Source organism: Physeter macrocephalus, chromosome 9 (genome assembly GCF_002837175.3).
Source record: "Physeter macrocephalus isolate SW-GA chromosome 9, ASM283717v5, whole genome shotgun sequence".
Taxonomy (NCBI): Eukaryota; Metazoa; Chordata; class Mammalia; order Artiodactyla; family Physeteridae; genus Physeter; species Physeter macrocephalus.
This window is the reverse complement of record NC_041222.1, coordinates 13,888,593-13,909,421: the sequence shown is the minus strand read 5'-3', so window position 1 is coordinate 13,909,421 and position 20,829 is coordinate 13,888,593. Positions and strand designations below refer to the sequence as shown.

The 20,829-nt window shown below is 42.6% G+C and overlaps 1 protein-coding gene across 3 annotated transcripts in view; it reads right to left on the bottom strand.

Moving 5' to 3' along the window:
• LPAR1 (lysophosphatidic acid receptor 1) overlaps positions 1–16,341 on the bottom strand; it is a 179,509-nt gene extending 163,168 nt beyond the window's left edge. The window contains exon 1 of one of the 3 annotated variants that reach the window (XM_024126459.2): positions 16,269–16,341. The gene's annotated coding sequence lies outside the window, so the exon portion shown is untranslated. Of the gene's footprint in view, positions 1–15,659; positions 15,845–15,892; positions 16,055–16,268 lie in introns of those variants that run through there. The other 2 variants (XM_024126457.1, XM_055087022.1) reach the window with 2 other exon arrangements.
• Between the last annotated feature and the right edge of the window lie 4,488 nt (positions 16,342–20,829).

Genomic DNA, 20,829 nt, shown 5'->3' with positions numbered 1-20,829 from the left:
ACGTGCCGCGGAGCGGCTGGGCCCGTGAGCCACGGCCGCTGGGCCTGCGCGTCCGGAGCCTGTGCTCCGCAACGGGAGAGGCCACAGCAGAGGGAGGCCCGCATACCACAAAAAAAAAATATATATATATATATATATAATGATTCAGACTATATTGTCACATATAACAATAGGTAGAAATTGGTCAGTAGAAACAAAAACACATTTGTTACATCTAGGTAGAATTTACATCACAAAATGGACCATAATGGGAACAGACCATAAAACTAACATGATTAAATGAAAAATATATTACATTGGGGAACTGCAAATATGAACAGGTTTGATTTATTTAAATATTGCCATAATGTGGTTTCAAAAATAATTTTGAAAACTTTTTAAAGAATACTCTAAACAGTGTTTTACATAAAAACAAATATTTTTAGATGAGTTGGACAGTTTTAAATACTTTAATATGTGTTTGCTGAAAATTTTTCTACCAGCTGAGTTATTCCACCATCAAAATGTGATGAAAACAGAAAAAGCAAGGGGTTTGGGTAGGTAAAAAATTCTGTGCATCCTTCCTGTATTGAAATAAGCCCAGAACACTCCACTAACCTCCATCATAACAACTACTGGCCAGGGTTAATACTTATTTTCCCCCAAATTAATGGAATGTTAAATCTCTTTTAGAGGAAATCTCTTGCAGAAACAGACATGAAACCTGGGCTGATTCACGCTCCTGAAGAAGGTATTCAACAAGGTCCCTAATCCCTGAATCAAATACAAACTTGTGATTTGTGTCCCTCCACTCTGAGGTGCCCAAAGGCTTGGAGGATTGTGGGGACTGCGCTTCCCGAGGTAATGGTGACAAAGCCCTGTTAGAGCATCCAGGTTCCCTTGAAGAAGCAGAGATGGTCAACTGATGCTCCCAACTCGGAAAAGAAAATTCCTTCAGGGAGCTTTTTAGACTTCTGTCTACACAGCTTCTCTCTTAGGGCTATCCGGAACGCCTCGCCTTAAAATACTAGGTGGTGCATGAGAATACTCTATGCATCTTCCTGGCTCTGTCAGCCTTGAACCTAACCTAACCCCATGACTCCAACCCCTTCTAATCCAACCTACTTCTTAGAACCAGCCTTGAGCAACATCCATACCTATTACGTGCCTGGACCTATGCCCAACCTGATCCCAAACACCGCCTGTGTGACCTGCCTCTGCCTTGTCCCAGACGGGGCGCCTGAGGTCCTGGCCAGGTTTCCACATAGTATCAGCTTAAGGAGAAGATATTCAACAGCAAATAAAGGCATATAAGCTGATGAAGCAATACCAAAACACACTAAGTAAAATACCCACAGTTACTTGGACTTCCTGAATAAATATTTATTATGAATGAGGAATTAGGTAGTGCTCAAAAAGAAAAAGCATGAATCTTATCTTTTGCTTCCTCAAATACATATTCCTCAAAAATAAGAACAAGTGAAATAAAGTACTTGTAAGTGAAATTGGAAGACTGAAAATTATTTTGAAATTACCGAAACTAATGTATTTTAATCAAATGATTTAACACACTGGTAAGAAAAGCTGAGTTGCCAAGTACTTTTCATTCCCTTTCACAGAAAACCCAAATCCTTGTCCAATATTCCTTAAACTTGGAATAGTCATTAGAACTGAATTAGTCTTCCACGGGATTCCTTAGCCCTTTAAATTTCTTTGATCTAACATCACTACTGTTCAATGGGTTTTGTATAAAATGTGGATTATGTATAACCATTTAGATACTACACATTTCCCCTAAAGCAAGCATCCAGCATATAAACCTAAGATAATGATTTTTTTCACCCTCACTGAATCTGAAAGGTTAAAAACCAATGTAATTTCAAGTGTGGGCAAACTACAAACTATGATGATAAAGTCTCAAGAATTTGCTCAGAAAGTCTTCATCTTTGCCCACTCTTCATGTTTCCAGAAGTATCAGCGCTGGTGGCCAATGTCAAGATGTTTGTACCACCTGAGCCTCCCTTTACACTACAAGTAAGGATGCAAATACTTGGGAGTTCTCCCATGTTTAGCTTGAGCTTGTCAGACTAAATTTGCTCAGTGGCACAAGAACGTCAATTCTTTGCAGGTGAAACAGCCAGAGCGAAGTTGAAAATAAAAAGCATGAAGTCACTGCATAATACGATGGAGAGAATGATTTGTGCACATTACTCTGAATCTTCTATTTCAAGACAAGGACCTTGAGGCCTGGAAAGGGTGGGTCCTGTCAAAGGCCCCATAGACAGCGGTGGGGAAACTGGTACTTGAATTATGGTCGCCTGTCTTACTTAGTCTCAATCAGTCCACTTAATTTATGGATATCCAATTTAAAATATTTAGAACTCTTCTCCCAGCTTTAAAAAGGGGGCAGGGGAATGAACCCTAAAGCCCTATCATGACAAAATAAGGAAATAAAAAAGAAAAATCCAAACACAGCAGTAATTCCAAACCATTATTTTAAAAATCACTAAGAAGCTATGAAATGCTCATTCAGTCATCAGATCTCCACTTACTAAAACTTAACTTCAGTGCCTCTATTTTCTCACAAATTATGCATAGTTACTAGATTGGTAATTACACTACATAGGATTTTTCCAACCAAAACTACTTCTCCACATCCACACAGAACTTTGTACAGTTCCTAGTGCAGAGCATACCTGCAACATACGCTATTATTATTTACCAATACACAAAACTGCTATAATACAAAACTGCTTCAAACACACTGTCACCCACCTCCCCCAAAGTACTCTTTCTATTCCTCTTTGACTTTTGTCAAGTGAAAAAAAAGCCACAAACAGGAAGGCCCACTAAGTATCACAAAAATGCCAACTCATCAAACAAAAAGGTCTGCCTTCCATCTGTCGTTCACTTCCAGTACTTTATTTTGCTTACATTACTCAGTTCTTCCATGACTCTACAATCCCACACACACCCCACCTCGACCCTTCACTGAGTTAACCCCTTCTCATTCTGCAGATCTAAACAAATGTCACTTCCTTAGGGAAATCCGGAATCACCCCAAAGTCAGATGAGGTTCCCCATTTAATTTCTTCGAAATTTCCTGTGCTTTTCCCTCATCACGTTTGTCCATATATATTTGGGTGCTCAATTGGTCAATATCCTCCTTCCCACTGGACTCTGTTTCATGCCCCCAGTGATGATCACTGCTTTATTCCCCACTCTAGTCCAACTATTAGCATAAGAACTGGTACTGTGTATGTAATAAAGACCTGTAGAATAATGAATAACCCTAATTCCATATAGAACAGCAACAAACTAGATCAGTGTTTTTCAAACCACCCTTCACAGCCAGATCAGTGTTTTCAAAACTTCTAAATTATGACCAACACTTCTTTTAAATGAAAACGAACAGATTATATCAGAAATGGCGGGGGGGGGGAGGATCATGTTTATTATATGTAGTAAGCTGCATGAAACTGTTATTTTCTTCATATATATATGACCCTTTCTAACTATGGGTCATGGTCCAAAAAGTTGGAAAGCCACTGAACTGAATGTCCCAATACAACTCCTCCCAACTTCCCATCAAAATGCTCAAAAATGTGCACAAAATGGCAAAACTGGCAGCAGTGCTAGAAAGAGGCAGGGAAAAGCCAAAATCTAGGCATTATTTCCACTAACTCTGTGAAGGATGGGTAAAAAGAAAATTCTTGAACCACATGAATCGGAAAGACTCACACTGCACCTTTGGAAATTCAACAGGTCAGATGCTCTGATGAATGCAGAAAAAATTCTGAGTCTAACTCAGGAACGCAGAAGATACAACTGGCCAGATAAAGATGAGGACATACCCCAACTAGATGGGAGGCACCTTTCAAACTAGCATAAGCAGGGGGACCCCAAGTGCAAATGAGGGTCAAAACTAACTACAGACACACACAAAATACTGCTGCAGATTTTATTACAAACTAGAATACAAAAGTCTAAAGTCTATACTTAAAATTTAAGCTATACACCGAAATATATATATTGTGTATATATATAAATATGATGGAAATTGAGAAGCGGCAAGAAGGCAAAAAAATAAAGGCATACTAAATTCTCTGTTGTGCAGAGGAGTGGGATCAAAAATTATTCGGTTCTTTGACTTTGGGAACCAGAGAAACACAGAATCATGAATGTATTTGGAAAACAAAGATAATCACTAGTAAAGTGGAAACTAGATTTGGCCATTTAAAAATAGTTTATATATATGAAACAAATGATACATAGAAAAAGAAAATAAAGTCCAGAAAGCATATTAGATTGAACCGTAGGAAACTGCCATTTTTATAGGTCAAAAGCAGTCAAATAACAATTTCATATGACTCAATCCATCAACAATGATAATAATAATGTCAGCTAATTTGTTCAGTGTGCGAGGCACTTTTAAAGGATTAATTGAAAATTTATGTATGCATGTTGTTCCTTTACAAATAAAAAATGTAGTCCTAGAGACATTATGTAATTTATCTGAGGCCATGCAGCTAAATACTGGTGGGAAGAAGTAAACCAGTGCTTTTCACAGTATCTCCCAGAAAAAAAAAACTTAAAGAATTAAGGTCAAACATATTGGCCATAACAATAAATATTAAAGGAATAAGTTTCCCTTTAAGAGGTATGTTAAAATCCAATTAAATGTTGCTTATAAGCAAAAATATATGAAACAAAATGACAGACACCAAAAGTTTAAAATCAGAAGGATGAAATTATTTCAGACAAAGAAAAGAAGAAAACACTGGCAACGTTAATATCAGGAAAATAGCAGCATGTAGTTCCAAATGCATAAAGGGTTATTTTATATTGATAAACAAAATAAAGGCCTAACAGTAATCTTTATGCATTTAATATTATGTTAACACATAGAAACTGCTATAAAGAAACTGACAAAAGCCCATTTGTAGAGAGAGACTAAAGGACCATTATTATCAGTCTGTGACAGCTCAAGTACAGAATCCAGACGTAGAGGATATGAATAATATTACTATAGTGGCCAAGTTAATAAACATATCTGCACTCGTTACCTGTAGAAACCACGCTCTTCTCAATCCTCAGGACACAGAAATCCCTAATAGACAATAAGTAAAAATTGTGCAAACCTCACTTAATCACCATGATAAATAAAACCAATAATTTATGCAAAAGTTTATATGTAAACAACAAAGCAATATTCAGCCAAGTCATACTGAGCCGCTAGTTGCATTCCCAATAAAGTCAGGTATTAACAAAAATGTTTACTTCCCCTGTACTGTTTTAAATTTTTAGTGATTATATTAGCACAAAACATAGAAATTAAGCTATCTTCATTTTTTTAACTGCCACCTTCAGACTTTTATATGAAAATTCCTCCTCCCTCAATAATGACTGACTCAAAATTTAAAATAAAATACTGCTCATTATTTCAAAATCATTGAAAATGAAGTCATGTACGTCAAAGATGACAACAAAGTTGATCAATGTCTACTCTTTCACTGAAAACAAATGACCTAATATCAACTCAGGAAGTGAGAACCAGAGTTTTGTCTATTTTCTTGATCTTTTTCCCCATCAAATCAGCCCATCTTTTTCTTTAATCAGTGTCTCCCTCCTCTTCTATTCTCACCTCCCAGTTTCACTAACCTATTTGAAGCCTCCACATAAATGCCACTTTCTCAGAGAAACTTTCCTCACCCTCGCAGACAAGGTCAATCCCCATGCGACACTTCCAGGAGACCCTGCTTTCCTCCCTAATTCCAATTACACTTGGAGTTACTTGTTCAGAGGCTGTCTCCTTCACTAGATTGTAAATCTCATGCAGTCAAGACTGTGTCTTATTTACTATAACATGTGGAGATGGTAAATATATTGATTCTTTTATTCAAAAAATTTCAGTTCAAACAAATTTTTAATTCAAAATATTTGAGTTCTACGTGCAAGGTATTACCCTAAGGGTATTACACTGGGGAAACAGCAGTAAATAAAACAGGAATTTTTTTTAATACTTTCCCTCATCAAAGAAGTAAAAACAATATAAATGCAATGGAGAAGAAAATATCAAGAAAGCTCGGTAAATGGGAAGGGTTATACAATGTTAAATGTAGTGATAATTAGAGAAGGCCACACTAAGAAGGTGACATTTGAGTTAAGACGTGAAAATGATGACAAAGCAACCATATGGATACCTGGAAACAGAGCATTCCAGCAAGAGGGTACAGTCTATGGCAAAGGGCTAGAAACCACAGTCTACTCTGTAAGGTAAGTCCATACATGGTTCTTGTTTAAAGTAAGGATAGAACTCTGGGAACATGAGTACCTAAAGATGGGCAGAGATGCAAAAACTCTTAAAAGAATAAAGAAGCAAACAGAGATAGGAAATGATTAAATATGATACATATTAAATATTGTGACTGTCATGTGGTCAATGGAAAATTAACGTAAAAGATTTTAATGGCATGTGTACTTATGATACAAAGCAAAATGCTATAAATATTCAGTAAGATCAAATATTTTAAAAACTGCAAGAGTTATCCCAAAATGGAATAAGGAAGTTACCCCTGAACAGTGGAACTATGGATGAGTCTCCTGGACTTTCCAAATTCCAAAATGAGCATGTACTGTTTTTACAACTTTCAAATGGAAATGAGTATAATTTTAAAGAATCATAATGGCTTAGAGAGAAAAAGGCTGAGAACAGATTATCTTTGCTCTATCTTACTGCAAGAAGGCATGCCAATATAATTCCCTGAAATGAAAATACATTTTTAATTGGAAAAGATCTTTTTTTTTTAACCAGGTAAAGACCAAAGTTCTACTGTATGTTATTTTTAAACTTCATCAAGCAATTAAAGTTTAAATTTACTTGACCAGAGTTTATAAACCCCCATGGCAAACTTGCTGGGGTTTCTCAAAGTCTGGGCTTTAGGCTGAGAAGTTTTTCAGCTTGTCTTTTATTACAGTGATGACAGTAATATGATACTCAATGCTGTTAGTACAGCAGTAAACTAAAACTATATTTGCAACTCCACTCAGGCCCCAAATCACCAAGAATCTTCCAATTCTTTTCAGGATTTTTTTTTTCCTTTGCCTGAATGGATTGTTTCGGAAGCTTTTATTCATCTCAAAGGAACATCAAACTGAAACTCCATCTCCTTTGTATCATACCAGGACCACCTCATCAGAGAAGCCATAGCGGATGTTCACTGAATGTTTGACAACCTACAAAACTATTTTAAGCACCTGCTGGATAGAAAAAGTACCTGAAGAATCAAAATATGACTTACTGTCCTGTTAAGACATCTAGTACTTATATCAATGGGAGAGGATCCTTTCACAATGTGTTCGGATATCAAATCATTACATTGTACACTTTAAATATCTTAGTTTTGTCAATTTACACTTCAGTAAAGCTGGGAGGAAATTTTTTTTAATAATTTTTAAAAACCCACTGAGTATATATCACTCTAAAACTTCTCTCCAGCTTATCACATAAATTTCACTGGTATTTACTCTGACATATAACAAGTACTCCTGAATACTGCCACGCTTTAGCTTCTCAGCTAAGTTGCAAGCTCAAATTTCCAGCTACCAGCTGAAAATCTCTGCCTCCTTAGTTTTAGACATGTCTAAAACCAGCATGCCTCATAGTCTCATGCCCCTGCTCTCTGCTAATGGCATCGATGTGCCCTTTTTTGTCCCCAGAAGCTCCCTGCACCCTTCTGTTGGCCCTTCAAGACTGACCCAAAGGGCTTCCCTGGTGGCGCGGTGGTTAAGAATCTGCCTGCCAATGCAGGGGACACGGGTAGGAGCCCTGGTCCGGGAAGATCCCACATGCCGCGGAGCAACTAAGCCCGTGCGCCACAACAACTGAGCCTGCACTCTAGAGCCCGCGAGCCACAACTACTGAAGCCCACACGCCTAGGGCCCGGGCTCCGCAACAAGAGAAGCCACCGTGATGAGAAGCCCGCGCACTGCAATGAAGAGCAGCCCCTCCTCGCCGCTACTAGAGAAAGCCCGTGCACAGCAACAAAGACCCAACGCGGCCAAAAGTAAATTAATTAATTTTTTTTAAAAAAAGACTGACCTAAAGCAGACCACTACTCGGCCACAAATTGTAACCCATCACTCACATGCAGCTCCCGGGCCTTCGTTATGACTCCTCTGCACAGAATGAGCTTCTCAGCCCACTTGCCCACTGAGGCCAGAAACCTCCTACAAATCTTTCCTCTACTCCAAGGTAGAGTTACTCTCTCCATCCTCAGATATTCAGATGGCACTTTGTTTAAACCTCGGTTTACAGTATTTATCACTGTCTGCGTGATCTCAGGCATTTGTATCCATGACTCTCCATGTTTAGAAGCTGGGTGAGAGCAGGGAACCATACTTTGTTGGTGGTTGTTTTTCCTTTTTTAATTTTTTTACTGTAGTGTCCTCAGCCAAGCACAGGGACTGAATCTCATAAGCGTGCAGAGATTTTAGCTGCATGAAACTGAACTGACAGGGTCTCAGATAAAGGAAGGAGAGCACAGATCCTACTGAATTTGGAAAAGCCAAGTAAACCTGCCCTAGCCTTTGAAACTTTGGGTCTCTGTGTCTACTCAGAAAGTAAAGCAAGCAGTTCTCTGTGGAATTATAATAAATACCGGGTACAGAATGAATTCCTCCTTTTATCGACATGACAATAATCCCTCTCCCAACAAATCATAGTCCAAGATGGCAAAGCAGCCCCTTAACAAAAGGCAAATTCTGTTTCAGCTGTGCTGCTCCCTGGGTAAGAACTCTCCATCCTTATCATCTGCTGATTGCCGACTGCTAGGGGGGCCTCGTTTAATGCTCCCATAATGAAACCTGCCTATAATGAGTAACTCCCCCTACCTGCTCTGCTCTAGAAGCAGTTGATAGGCCTTCCCCAGCTGCCTTGCTTTGCACCTAACAAAAGGTTCGCAGATACCCACCAAGTGTCTAAATGTCCCTCCCTCCCTCGCCAGAGACCCGGATGAAGCAGAGTCCTGGTGGAAATAACATTCTGGGGCAATGATATTTGTTGTCTTGGTTGTCACGCAGCTGGAAATCGTTTTCTTGTTTCCCATTCATAATAGCCCAACCTTCCCATCTCTGGGACAAGAACCCTTTTTTTGGTTTGTTTGGTTTTGGTTTTCTTTTTTGGCTGGGCCACACGGCTTGTGGGATCTTAGTTCTCCGACCAGGGATTGAACCCGTGCCCACTGCAATGAAAGCATGGAGTCCTAACCACTGGACCACCAGGGAATTCCTCATAGCATGCTGCACCGATTCAGGAAGAGCCATGCAGGCTCCTGGGACCTCAAACGTCTGGCCCATGGTGGCAACCTCAATCACAGACTCTCTGAAATAAAAAGAGGCAAGAGAGAGCACATGCACGCACAGACACATACCCCACATGCATCAATATATATAAACACAAACATTAGGTCTGTATAAGCGAAAGTACAAGTATGGAAGGCTATGTAACAAATTCATGACAGAGGGGTTGGTTACATCACACGGGTAAGCTAGAAAGAACAGAGGGCTATTACATTTACTTTAGACACATCTGTATCATTTGAATCATTACAAAACCCCCATCTTTCTATAAATGAATGCAGCTATCTTCTTCTGGTGAGAACACTTTCTACTGTGTTCATAGCCGAGTGACTTAAACAGGATAAGTAAAATGCATTAACGAAGCAGAGTTCACTGTGGCGTGACCTCAAAATAGGTCTGACTTCCCACCAAGGCTAGGTTTGGATTATTCTAGGAAGCAAGTCATCAACTGCCTATAGAACCTCAAACACAAATTGGGTCAAAAGTAAGAATATCTGAAATGAGAAGGAAGCAAGCCAGGGCTACAGATAAGACACAGTTATGTCTATCTCTAGACTTGACAACTAAGAGGTAAACCTGGGCAAAAAAGTTTCAAGTTTATAAAACGAAAATGAGAATACCGGGATCCATCTCTTCTCATCTTGTTGAGAAAAGCTAACTGACCTGAAAACACTGGGCCTAGTTTGAAGAAAACATTCTAAAGTTGAAACTCAACAAACATGCTCCATATCTGAAGATGTTTCAAAAGAACTTCAGGGGCTTCCCTGGTGGCGCAGTGGTTGGGAGTCTGCCTGCCGGTACAGGGGGCGCGGGTTCGCGCCCTGGTCTGGGAGGATCCCACATGCCGCGGAGGGTGGCGCAGTGGTTGGGAGTCTGCCTGCCGGTACAGGGGGCGCGGGTTCGCGCCCTGGTCTGGGAGGATCCCACATGCCACGGAGCACTGGGCCCGTGAGCCACAACTACTGAGCCTGCGCGTCTGGAGCCTGTGCTCCGCAACGAGAGGGGCCTCGGTAGTGAGAGGCCCGCGTACAGCGATGAAGAGTGGCCCCTGCTTGCTGCGGCTGCGGAGGGCCCTCGCACAGAGGCGAGGACCCAACACAGCCATAAATAAATTAATTAATTAAAAAAAAAAAAAAAAAAAAGAACTTCAGTCATGAACATAATATGATAGAATGCAAGCTCCTCGAGAGAGGGGACCTTCCGTGTCTTGTTTCCTACTGTTCCCCAGTACCTAGTAGGTGTGCAACAAATATCTACTGCATCTGGAATAAGTGAACAAATTAAAGATTAAGCAACAAGTAAACAAAAACTAGAATTAGCAACCAGATAATATCAGTGCCTATTCTTATTTTACAGATATAAAAAGAATGGAACTTCGACTCATTCAGCAATAACAACACTGGAAATTAAAAGCCCCTTGATTCCCTCTATCTTGATCACCTTTTTCTCTTCTGTGTTTCTTGGTTTATCTCCTAGGTTCCTCCCAGATCTTAGTCTCCTAGGAGCCTTCCCTCACCCTCACCCCCACCCCATGCCCCTGAGGGTCAGGTGCCCCTGCTTGGTGCTCCCACAGTGCCCTGAGCTTATCTCCCTCCTCACACCTGTTACACTGAATTGCAATCATCATCTGTTAATATGTCTGTAAGCTCAGCTCCTGCTGGAGGGTAGGAATCCTGCCTTATTCATCCCCTCTCTCTGCCTCCATCTAGCACCTAGCACAATGCTCGGGTTATAGCAGGGGGTCAGTTCAGTGCTGCTAGGGGTAGAACAGAGCTTGTTTCCTCTTCCACCAAATCATTTCTCCTTCCAAAGAGCCAGGAGTATCCTTCTGTTAGGGCCAAGTTTCAGAAGGAAGGCAGCTTGGGGATTGGTCAAGAAGAGCCGCTTAAACATAGAGGAAGAAAGTTGAGTATAGCAGACTTACCTGAAGTCGAATCCAGTCTACTGTTCTGAGATTTAAGAAAATGGGAAAAAAGGAAACTTGCTAAAAAGGAATGGTTCACAGTAGCCCTCTCTGTACATCCTAAACCTTAAGAAGCCGAGGCACACACGATGGCCGTAATGAACAAGAGTTCCTTTAACAACAGTTTCAACCTTGGAAATCCCACCCCAAAGAGATCCATAACTACGTTTTATTAGTCCAAGTTTCTCTCTTTCAGAGAAAGAGGCTGGTTTTGAAATCCCTTTCCTTTATCTCCATATTAAATAAAACAAACACAATCTGATCTACCTCATTCAGGCTTACACGTATTTGTTTTAGCACTGGACTTAAGTTAAGAGTCTGCCCTGTCCTTACATCACTTTTTTTTAAAACAGTACCACAAAAATCAAATAAATTATAGCCTAAATCCACGCATGAGGTAAAATAGTTCTCTCATTTCTGAAAGAAATTTGAATGTTACATGAACTTCAAAGTTGAAGTTTCTACAGTACTGATCAGATGACAGGAGCCAACATCCAAGGATTGAGACAATTTTCTTTGCCCCACACCCCCAGGTCAATAATAGTAACAACAACATTACTTTGAAATCATACCAACCTGCTGGAAAAAAAAAAAGCCAGGGAATTTAAATGACATCACTAAAACCAGCACTCTCCCTCCCCCTCCTAAAAAAAACCAAAAAAACTTTGAGTTACTTCAACTTAACTAATTTAATTAATTGATTAAACGTGCCAAACCCAAGTTCCCTTGCAGAAGATAAAACAAACTGCTGGATCATTCATTCAAATTGTATTCAGAAGACAGTAAAAAGCAGCTGACCTAATAATCTCCTTTCATCATCTGTCTCCTTTTTAGCCCAGCACCTCCAGATTCGAAGGCAATTAGAAGACTTACTCAAATCAGCTCCACCTATGACATGCAGCTGAAAGGCCACCCACTCCCACCTTTGACACAGAGGTATTGCGGTGTGAGAGGAAACCTCCAGAGTTGCTGGAAGTCTCTCCCAAATGGAGCCCACAGAGATTCTTCCTGTCTGAGAGATAATAAGCTATACACCTTCGCTCTGGAGAGTAAGGGGAAAGAACAACGACAAAAGAGGCAGATGACCAGAAAGGAGGTTCTCAGAGAAGTATTCATCTACAGCATTGGGCAAGCTACTTCTATCGGAGGTTAAACTTAATAAAGGATCTTCGTGGTTGTGTCAGCCCTCACTGCAACACCAAGGGTGCTTCTCCCCTCTCCCCAACATCACCCCTTTACCTTTTACAAGGGCGTTAACCCCATTTCTAAACTAATAATAATTCTCTTCTGTGCTGCAAATATTCAACCACTGTGAAATACTATGTATAACATAAACACAGTCGAGAATGCCGGTTGCCATTAGATTCACGTTTCAATTAGCATTAACTAGCAGGCCCTTCCCTAAACAAAAACAAAACAAAATGCTTTCCTGGTCAGCTCTGAGCCTGGAGAGCAATTTTAACCCACATGCTTCAAGGGCCTCGGAAGGTCCAGATGTAACACAATAACATCATTAATTTTCACTAAATTAAATTTCTCAAAAGGTCACTATCAATTTGGGGGCAATATGGGAGAAGAAACTGCATATTCTTTATTCTGTAACCTATCTATAATCTGGATAAGCTGGCAGCAGTGCCCTGAAACTCACTCGGCATGAGTTATGAGGGTATGTAATGGAATCAGGGCCCAGGCACCTCTCAATCATTTCAGCCCTCTCTATGCCCAGTATTTGTGACTCAGTGTCTTCTGCGTTGTGGGGTTAAACCGTACTTCCCCCTCCCTGTCCCTAGGTAGTACAATTCCTTAAAATAACAGCCAAGGTCCCCACAATTTATCGCCTTGTATCTTTCCAGCCTTCATTACCCTGGACTCCAACTACACAGTTCACTCCCCACCATTCATCTTTTAAGAGACACATCACTTTCATCCTTCAAGTCCCTTTTGTGACGTCTTCCCCAGAGACAGAATTTAATTTTCCATTCCCTGGCATGCCAAGTTTCTTGGATTCTACAGCTGCCACCTAGTTATGCAACCCAGCTGCTATATATTGAAGTTAGCTGCATCTTTTCCCTCTGTACTGCAGCTCTTTCTAGCGCCTCCTTTTTTTCATCCTTGTATCTGCCACTGTCGAAGGAATTCAGTAACTGCTTATCCAATTAAAATTTCCTCCTTTTCTCCCAACTTTCTAAGGCATCCATAATAGCTCTCCATGAGATAGCTAAATAACACTACAGGGATTTGGAACATAGCGTGGTATGTAAACATTAGAAACCAAATAAGATGCTGAGTTAGCAAGGCCAGAGCAAGCTTTCAGACTTTAAACCAAGTTTTATTACATCACACTTCACTTTTAAAATACATCATGTTCCTCAAGTGTGTATGCATATAGGTACCAAAAAAAAAAAAATTAAAGAAAAGGGAGACAGGCCACACATCAAGCACAAATATTAAAATCACGACCTCAACCTAAATTTCAGGTCTTGTTATTTGGACACTTAGAGCTTCCCAGTGAAAATGATACAGCATATTCCACCCAGGTTGCAACTTTCCTTACTAAGCATTTGAAATAAGATTCTCCTGCCTAAAAATCATGAACTTCAGACTGACTGTCATTATGTATCAAAAAGAGTTAGCAAGTGAGAGTTTTACTTGCTTTGAATTTTCCAGTAGGTCTAACAGTCAGAACAGATTCAGTAAAACCTTGAGAAGTCTGTGGTAGAATCTTCTTTTAAATCAAATTGCTTTTCAGAAAAGATTAGCTTCAAATAAAAACAGACGTTTCAAACTCAGGTGTTGAAAGGGCTGCCACTTACATTCCCATCTCTGGTAACTTTTCCCATCACTCGCAGAGATTTCTGAGATCCACTGAGTGCCCTCAGCACTGAACAGCAGCTCATCTCTGGAGAGACAACGATGCAAATGGGAAGTTGGCCAGGTCAGACTACAGACTCCAGGTCAATTTTAAGGTTAAGTAGCTCACCCACTTTAAATAATATGGGTAATGGAAGACTGACTGGGGTGGGGGCAGGGTGGTATTATTGACGTCCTTGTGCAGGAGGAAAGAAAAAACAGGGGAGAACCGACTCCTAGCTCCAGGTTCTTCCCCCTCCAGGCATCTCCCACTGATGCTTTTCCTCAACCCTCTTGGCCTTCCTGCCCCTTCCCCTTACCTCCCAGACTAACAGTTGACACTTCCCTTTACTCTCTTCCTACTGTTCTAACATGGGATAACCACCCTCCAGTTTGTAGTTATGGTGGGGGGCGGGGTGGGGGGAGCTGGAAGGAACAGCAGAGATGATCAAACCCCTCCATTTTCCAGATGAGGACACCAAGAAGGAGGACCAGCTGACCTAACCGGCTAAAGTCGCACCGCTAGGGGACGTGGTGTGTCTGTAGGATCAGATTATGATAACCCAGTCCTCCTGCCTGGCCCCTCAGCCCGGCCTTCCCGCCACACACTACCTCTTTCTCTGGCTACTTGGCTTCTTTATCCTCAAATTAAATGGTATCAAGAAAAATGCAGCCTTAATAATACTGATCGTTATTCGCAATTTTGCTTTTGGGGCAAATATGCTCCGGCCTCCCCAGAATTGGAGAATCAAGGGCAGAAACAAATGGATGACATTATGCATGTGTGTGTTAATGCAATTTAATTCGGTCCAAATAGCCAGAACTTCAGTACACACCCTTTTTTTCCTTGGGGCCTTACTACTCTTATTTGACAAGGGAATAGTTTGTTAGGAAAATGAACTTAGCAGTTTTAAACCAGCACGGTCTCCCTCTAACCCAAATTGCAAGCTTTGAATAACAGACCTCCTGCTTCACAGTTATGTTTAGGCTGGGCAAACGACACTTATGCAAATAGATGAAAAACACGGACTGTTAAAGCCCAAAGGAATAGAGGATTTTGCACCCATAACTGCAGTCACCTGTTTTCAAGATTCATGTTTGTAAATATATATCTATTCCAATGGGAAACAACGCGCTCATAGTGAAACTTTAACAAGCCAACGAAACCCACATTTACGAAACCCCCATAGATTTCAACAACAAAACCGAGAAGTAGCAGCAGAAAGCAGCAACCTCAGGCCCCAGACTGAAGGCAGCGACAAGGCCTGGATACCGTCATTCTTACACATCAAAGTCCAAATGGCAGCAAAGAAAAACAAGACTAAATGGTAAATCCATTCACAACAAACTAGTCCTGCGCACACGCACGCGCGCGCGCGCGTACACACACACACACACACACACACAGACACACACACAGAGACACACACACACACAACGAGCCCGTCTATTTCAAAGCCACCAACTCAAAGCCAGGTCCCTCCCTTGCCTTAGATTCCCCAGTTACTTGATAAACGTGTTTGTTAGGCGTCCGGACAGAAACTTAAGTTTAAAGTCCTCAGGCAGGGAGAGACCGCTGCGTGGCCGGTGAGAAGCAAGTGGTGGGGAAGCTCGGCGCTGCGGGGCACGGGGACCCCTGGCGGTCCACGTCCACCGGGCGCGGCTTGGGGGTAATGTCGAGCGCCTCCCGCCTGCCAGCTCGGTCCCCCACCCAGACCCAGGTAACCGGAGACCACCTACGTGTCACTTGGGCGGGTCCCGGCCGCTGGCACGGGGCACAGCGTGGGCCCCGGGGAGCGCTGACCCGATTGGGAGACTGGAGGGCCGGCGGCCCGGGCGGCTGCGGCCACTTCCCTCCCGGGGCTCGATCAGCTGGTTGGCTGGGGAGGCTAGAAACGCCTCGCCTCCTGCAGGTCGGCCCGCGAGCATGCACACCCACCCACACCCGGCACACGCGCGCGTACACATACACACACACAGCCACAAAGCCCGTCTGCCGCAGGACAGCGCGATCTCAGCGCGCCGTTTGGCGGCGGAAGGGACCCGGCGAAAGCTGGCTCCGCGCTCAGAGGGCACCGTCCCCTCGCGCCACCCCGCGCCGCGCCCGCCCCTTTACCTGCGCCCACCGCCGCCGCGCGTCCGGCTCCCGCCGCCCCCGGGCTGGCTTCAGGCTGCGCGGTCAATCCCCGCAGCCCCCGCCCCGCGGCCCGCCGAGCCCGGCCCTCCGCCCGCCCCTCGGCCGTCGCCCGGAGCGGGGCCGCCCCCTGCGCCCACCCCGCCGGGGTCCCGCGCGTGCGGCCGGGAGGCCGGGGAGGGCTCGGCGGCGCCGGGGCCCAGGCCGCCCGAGATCCCGGCAGGCTTCGCCGGGGGACAGGGGCGTCGCGGCTCCGGGAGCGTCAGCCGCCGCTCGGCCCCGACTGCTCCGGCTTTGGCGCGCTGGCAGGGCGGCGGGGGAGGGGGCGCCGAGGGAGGGCCGCGGGAGCAGGGCGGACGCCAGCCCCCTTCTTCCTCCGCCTTCTTTCTTTTCTGCAGGCTCCACGTAGCACAAGTCAGCAACTCCCACACCCCCTGACTCCCTCCCCCTGGCTCATTCCCTTACCTGGCGCGACGCCCCCAGAGCCCCTACCCTCTGTGCTCCTCCTCCCCCATCCAGTTGCCGGACTCCCCGCCCCGCCTGCAGGGGCGGGGGCGGAGGGTAGCCCAAGCCTCCCATTCATCATCTTCTCACCGCCCCCCACCCGGATCGGACCCACCCGCGGCTGGAGACCCTCCAGCTCCGGATCCGCATCCCCACCCGCTCCCGCGCTCACCTCTGCGACCGACAACTTGCGGGACTCGGGCGGCCTCCCCTACACATTGCATTTTCATTTTGTCGCTTTTCTCTCCCCACTTGAAAAGCTCTGGAAGACATCGCAGGGCCCGCAGAATCCCCGATGTCTGGCCTCTCTCGTAGCTCCGTTTCCAAACTTTCCCGGAGGCACAGGGTTTCTCCCAGCGCAGCCTTCAAGTCGAGGCTGCAAAGAACGCAGTCAATTTTGCTGCCGGAAAGGTGCACACGTTTCCATTTCTGAGTTTTCGATTGCCTGGGTCTGCAGACCAAGTGTGACTGTGCTCCCCTAGTTCTCCATATCCATGATTATAAATTTCCCTTCCGCTTTCCCAGTGTAACTTTGCAAGTGCAAACTATCAGTTTTAGAAGAGTAATTAAGGGCGGGGAATACACACCTGGAGGTGTGGGCGGGAGCGGCGCAGGACTAAGGCCTGGGGATGGTTCTCGGGAAAGTGGCGGCCACAGAGATTCGCCCAGGTTCTGGAACAACACCCGGTCCACCGGGGGCTCTCCAGCCGCGCCAACCCCTACCCACCTCCCACCCTTGGCTTCCTGGAGTGTTGGCAATTCTCTGCCTCTAGCTCCACTGCTGAAGCCGCGACACAACAAAAGTAGCAGCTTACAAGTAAAAATTGGGCAAACTCTAGCCTGAAACGGCACGTGGGGTCTACGACAGCAGTATGTCAGGGAACTTGGCAGGACTGATACAAGTACATATAAGAAAGAAACGCAGAACCAGGAGGGAGGGCTGCGTTGGTGGCGGTCACTCGGTAACCTTGGGCTTCGCAGAAATGAGAAGTCACCGGAAACCGCACAGGGCGGGGAGGGGAAGATTTCTTGGTGGGGATGGAAACGTCTCAAGCTTCCAGGGAGGTCTACTTCGAAGAGAACGTGACCATCGCCCGCAAGTGACTGCTTCGAACCTTGACTGAGTTCGTCTTGCGGTTTTCACAGGATGCTCAAAGCTAAACCCTGACTGCTCATCCATTACTATCTGAAGCTGTTTCCTTTTTCAAACAATGTATCAAATCCCCTTTGTTAAAAAATCAGCCTTAAAGAACTCTGCTTCCTCTCCTTTCCTACCAATTTATCATTTATTTTATGATAATCCATTAAAATGTGAAAAAATAGAAATTTTAATACATGCACGGTGCTAAAATGTTCACTTACAACATGCAGAAATGCATATAAAAACTCTCTTATCGCAAAAATAATGAGAGCTGATCTTAAACTCTAAAAAAAAGATACCAGGACAAATAGGAAAATGTCCACTATATAATCTAAATATAATAAAAAGCATATATTGGTAAGAAAAGAAAGACTATACTGAAAGGGACTTTTGTTTTCCACCATAGCTCTACCCACCTCAGAAAAATCACTTAGCTCATCTTCCTGTCTTCTTTCTACTACACGCTCTTTGTATTTACTGTTGGGTTTCTCAATACCAAAACTTCTATATCTACTAAAAAGAATATTTTAAAATTTTATTTAAAATAATTAAATTATCATATTAACTATAGCGATAAATGGTATCAAATAATTAATTAATTTACAAATTAATTATTTCAATCTTTCACCCTTCCTCATAAATCAAAGATAAAGTGCAAATGAGTCTCTTGCCTACCACTCAGCTTAAATGTTTTCCCAGGATATTGATTTTACCTCTTACCATCTTAAGGAATATGGTTGCTTCTGCTTTGACTATATATTAACTGCCTTAACTACTCTGTGGTCCTTTCTAACATCAAATGAGGAGTACTGTCCACACAAGATGTGTATTCAAGAGTTCCAAGTTGTTTGCTTTAAAAAACTTTCTTTCCTCTTTATTTGGCCTACCATGGCCTAGAATGAATTGGAGAGCAAAGTACAAGGTCAGCCTGGACAGACCTGTCTCCCTGACACATGTGGACCTGTCTGAATGAGACTGCTCTTCACCCAGTTTTAGTTTAATAACTTTAAAATCAACTGTAGGTTGTATGCCCAGTGTAAAAGGAGAGAGAAAATGAAATCCAATACAGAATCCAGTTCAGCACAGAGATTAATCCATCAAAACTAGTATTGTGTTCCAAACAAGCCAGTTTTCACATCTGTAAAATGGAATTAATAATACTAATAAATAAAGTCTATTTTATCAGGTTCCAGGTTGCCTTTAACAAAGTAAGATAATATATTTGAGCAGGCTTCTTCAAACCCAACAGTAGGTGATGTTATTTCAATAGAGATGCAGAAGGATACCTTGATATACTTTCTTTAATGTTTTTATCTGTCTGTGGCCCTCTTGCCATTCAAACTGATTCCCTTTCTTGGATAGTCATCTTAATGCTTTCTGTCCTAACCTTTCTCTCTTATCCTCTGCCAAGCAATGTTTCTCTAGATCTGTTTCTTCAAATGACTTCATCAGGGCCAGAGGCCCAAATATAGCTGGTGCTGTCAAACATGAGAAAAAATATTTTCAGCAAAATGAAGAGAATTTGAATGAGGAGTATTTCAAGTACAGTTTACATTAATATCTTGATAACTGTAGACTTTGTCAGATTATTGCTGTTATCTAGTGGTCCAAGGACTATAATTGGCAAAGCATTTAGGATTGAAACATTGGCTGTCACTACTTTTGGCTCTGTTATTTGTTCACAAGGGTTTGCTGGTCATGCCAGTTCCGTCTGCCTTCCCACATTCCCTTCCGTCTGGCAAAAAGCCTTTGAAATTTTCTATTAGAGAGTAATCAAAACTATCAGCAAAAAGATCTGTTGGAAACTTTCCCTCCAGTCTGTTAATGTAGAGACTGATGCAGAGAATGTATTCCGGTGAAACAATACCCTAAGAGAATTCAGCCTGCTTGGGAAAATTTTTCAGGTGCCTCTCAGGCAGAGGTTTCTTCCTTTTTAAAATGGGGTATTTATGCCTCGCTGCTGTTTTCCCCCTTGACTAGAAAGAAATCATTCCCCATTAGGAAACCTTTCTATTTTAAAAGGCCAGTGGCAGAGGTGGGTGAGGTGAGCCCAATGTAGTAAAACTAAAATAGCGTAAAATAAAATAACACTCTTCAGGGTAGAAGTGACATACAGAGACTCTAGGAACAGAGAGTAGAAGATGGGATTGTGTGTGCAGCAGCCCTGCCTGTATGAGGACCAGACTACAATGAAATGAAAGCCCTAAACAGAGTGACTATGTGCTCACCTTTTTCTTATCACCTATTTCCGCATGAATAATCTGGGTAGTGTCTGAAGTAGATCAAGGGTGAGCAAATCCTTTTCCCGTAGTTTCCCTCACCCAAATAAAAAGCCTTTGATCTAAAACAGAAGGGGAGGGGGGAAGAAAATGAAGAAAAAAACATATATGTGTGTTACATGTATAATTTTAGAGCTAAAAATAGACCTAAATATCCAAAAAATCATAGAAAGGGTCACAAAACAAAAAGTTCTATAAAACAATAATAAAATTGGTAAATTTCTAGTAAGACTGATAGTGAGGAAAGAGAGAAAAGAAACAAGACTGTGAATGAAATTATAATTATAGTTTCGAGACTTTTTTTCTAATACTAACAGAATGTTGTGAACATTTTTAAAACTTAGCTGAAATAGATACTTTTTAATAAGATGCACATTACAAAACTTTATTGAGTCAAACAAATTAAAAACAAATATATTTGTAACCATTGAATAAATTGAATTCATATTTCTAAATCTACCTACAAAAAGGGTCAAAAATTTGGTGGCAAAGATTTACCAAATCTTCATAGGTAATCTCTATTCAAATGATTTCAGAGAAAAAGAAGGAAAGCACCCCAATTATTTTATGAGCTAATAAAATCTTGATGCCAAGATAGGACAAAAAAATAGAAAGGAAA